This window comes from Aethalodelphis obliquidens, unplaced genomic scaffold, assembly GCF_003676395.1.
Source record: "Aethalodelphis obliquidens isolate GAN/ISIS:26980383/991018 unplaced genomic scaffold, ASM367639v1 scaffold23, whole genome shotgun sequence".
NCBI classification, from domain to species: domain Eukaryota; kingdom Metazoa; phylum Chordata; class Mammalia; order Artiodactyla; family Delphinidae; genus Aethalodelphis; species Aethalodelphis obliquidens.
The window spans coordinates 473,262-473,990 of NW_020837967.1; positions in this window are offsets into that span (position 1 = coordinate 473,262).

A 729-nucleotide genomic window follows, 5' to 3' on the forward strand; every position below is an offset into this window, starting at 1 on the left:
TCAAAATGGTTACTTTTGTTTGCTTAGGCTTACAGAACAGTTTATAGCTTTAGTGCTTCTGAGTTATAAGAAAGTTGTCTCCATTTCATAAATGTAACTTCATTTCAAGGTGAATCCAACAGAACGAGCAGAAGGCTCTCGTGAGAACTTGTGTGAGACAGAAAGCAGTGTTGGCTGGTGATTAAAGCCTTGGTCTTTGGCATTTGAGAGACGTGGCCTCAAATATTTAGCCTGATGCTTCCTACTGAGCCATCTAGAGAAAGCTGCTCAGTATTCCTCACTTGTGAAATGGGGATAACGCCCGCCGTGTGGAGTACACTGGGAAATATACATAAATACACACACACACACACACAGATATATAACATACTGCCTCCCCGATTCGTAGTCAAGGCACAAGAAGTAGTAGATATCATCATTTTCATCATCACCCGGTTTGGGGAGGGGAATAATTCAGGTTGAGAAGGAGGGTGGTTAAAAATATAGCTCATGGTGGCATAAGGTTAAAAACTAAGAAGGGAGTTACATATGAAAGATATGTTCTTTCTTCGGAGCAATTAAAATATAAAAGTTTGTTTACCTCCCATCGACTCCACCACCCTCTGAGCACACAGGTCAGCTGGGAACGTGTGCAGTATGATTGGTGAGTTGGGAGAACTTGAGACTGGATCTGCAATGGCTACAATGGCAGTTTTCAAAGAGGTCTTTCTTTTTCTTTTTTTTTTTTTT